This window comes from Salmo salar, chromosome ssa07 (genome assembly GCF_905237065.1).
Source record: "Salmo salar chromosome ssa07, Ssal_v3.1, whole genome shotgun sequence".
In the NCBI taxonomy this organism is placed as follows: domain Eukaryota; kingdom Metazoa; phylum Chordata; class Actinopteri; order Salmoniformes; family Salmonidae; genus Salmo; species Salmo salar.
This window is the reverse complement of record NC_059448.1, coordinates 7,934,370-7,936,869: the sequence shown is the minus strand read 5'-3', so window position 1 is coordinate 7,936,869 and position 2,500 is coordinate 7,934,370. Positions and strand designations below refer to the sequence as shown.

The following is a 2,500-nucleotide window of genomic DNA, read 5'->3' as shown; positions in this document are numbered from 1 at the left end:
AACATCTGTTAACCATCTGTATGTGACCAATAACATCTGCTAACCATCTGTATGTGACCAATAACATCTGCTAACCGTGTGTATGTGACCAATAACATCTGTTAACCATCTGTATGTGACCAATAACATCTGTTAACCATCTGTATGTGACCAATAACATCTGTTAACCATCTGTATGTGACCAATAACATCTGTTAACCATCTGTATGTGACCAATAACATCTGCTAACCATCTGTATGTGACCAAGCCCAAAGGACTACTGGGGAGGGGGGGCACTTGAAGATTCGTAGTGTCATTCCAAAAAGTGATCAAATTCAACATCTTCTCACAGACTCCATCCTTGACTTCCTCTGCCTCTCAGAGACATGGCTCCATAAAAACTCTTCCAATGTTGCTTTGATTGTGCCTGGCTACAATGTTTTCAGGAGAGACAGGATTGAAGGAAGAGGAGGGGGTCTGATGATTTACATTAAAGAACATATCCGATGTAAACAAATTGAGTGGTCATGTGATAATGAACTAGAATGTATTGGCCTGAACGTTACACTGTCTCCCCAAATGTCCTTTACCCTTATTGGAATGTATAGACCACCTTCCACCAAAAGTGTGCTTTTTGATCAGTTTAATAACATGCTTAGGGAATGTGATTTTGGGAAAGAGGTCATCTTAATGGGAGATTTTAATATTAATTATGAAGACAAGTCTTGTAGAAAAACCCTCAAACAGATCACTAATACCTTTGACCTTACACAGCTCGTTAAAGGGCCAACCAGGGTGACTTGTTGCTCTAAAACACAGATTGATTTGGTGTTCAGTAATAAACCAGAGAGAGTGACTAAATCATTCAATATGGTTACTGGGCTGTCTGATCATAATCTGACTCTCATAGCCAGAAAGCTTTCTAAGAGCAGGTTTAACCTCTCTACTGTTAGAAAGACGGGTCAACTAAGAATACCTAAGAGTTAATTCAACTATTTTGAAAAGGCAATTAAGGGAATTAACTGGAATGATCTCTTGTCCTATACAGATGTGGAAGCTGATAGTGAGGTTTTTCTATCCACAATCCAGACCACAATAAATGGTTTCCTAAAGAAAATCACATCCAAACCTGGCCAAAAGAGCACTCTTCCTTGGCTAAATGGAGAAATCTGGAAATTGATGAAAGAACGAGATTATGCTCTAAAAACAGCCCTAAAATCCAAATTAGAGCATGACAGATGTAGGTTTACCATGTTGAGAAATAAGGTGATGAAAGAAATCAGACAGGCCAAGGCAAACTTTTTAATTAACGTAATTGGTGAGGCAAAGGGAAATTCTAAATTGATCTGGGAGAATCTAAAAAAGTTAACAGGGAAAGACCATAGTAACACTGCAAAAAGACTAGAAATCATGGTGAATAACAATCTAACACAGGATGCAGTTGAAATAGCAATAGCCTTCAATTCCTACTTTATTGACTCTGTCAAGGTACTGACACAGAACCCCTCCACTGGTTTCTTGGGCTCAGTGGTTAGTGAATGACACTCAACCTGTCTTCATCATAAGGGAGGTTTCTGAGTCAGAGGGGAACAAGGTGATTAGCTCACTAAAGAACTCTAAAGCCAAAGATGTGTTTGGGCTGGACTCTACCTTTCTTAAAAACTACAAAGAGTCACTCATTGGCCCCATTACTAAGGTCACCAACACATCTATTGGTCTGGGAGTGTTTCCAAGGGTATGGAAGTCAGCCATAATAACGGCCATCTTTAAATCGGGTGACCCTGCTGACGTGAGTAACTACAGGCCCATTAGTATACTACCTGTTCTCAGATAATCGCACGGTATGCTTTCGCCGTAAAGCCTTTATGAAATCTGACACCGTGATTGGATTAACAAGAAGTTCATCTTTAAACTGATGTATAACACTTGTATGTTTTATACATTTTTATTATGAGTATTTCTGTTTTTGAATTTGGCGCTCTGCAATTTCACTGGATATTGGCCAGGTGGGACGGTAGCGTCCCACAGACCCTAGAGAGGTTAAAACCCATTCAGTCTGTCTACAAACAGGCTCTCAAAGTGCTTGATAGGAAGCCCAATAGCCATCATTACTGCTTCATCCTCAGAAAGCATGAGCTCCTGAGTTGGGAAAATCTTGTGCAATACACCGACACATGTCTTGTATTCCAGATCCTAAATGGTCTGGCTCCCCCTCCACTCAGTACTTTTGTTCAACAGAAAACCCAAACATATGGCAGCAGATCCACAAGGTCTGCCATGAGAGGTGACTGTATAGTTCCCTTAAGGAAAAGCACCTTTAGTCAATCAGCTTTCTCTCTGAGAGCTTCCCATGTCTGGAATACACTGCCATCAGACACACATAACTGCACCACATATCACACTTTCACAAAAATCATGACTACATGGCTAAAGGTCAATCAGACTTGTGAACATAATCCCTAGCTGTGTATTGCCGCTTTCCATGTTGTCTGTTATCTGTAGCTTGTGAGGTGTGGAAAC

The 2,500-nt window shown here is 40.4% G+C and overlaps 1 protein-coding gene across 2 annotated transcripts in view; it reads left to right on the top strand.

Annotated features, from left to right (window-relative positions):
* The window catches only part of pcolceb (procollagen C-endopeptidase enhancer b), a 23,983-nt gene that overhangs the window by 11,707 nt on the left and 9,776 nt on the right, over positions 1–2,500 (top strand). The gene's annotated exons all lie outside the window — the stretch shown is intronic.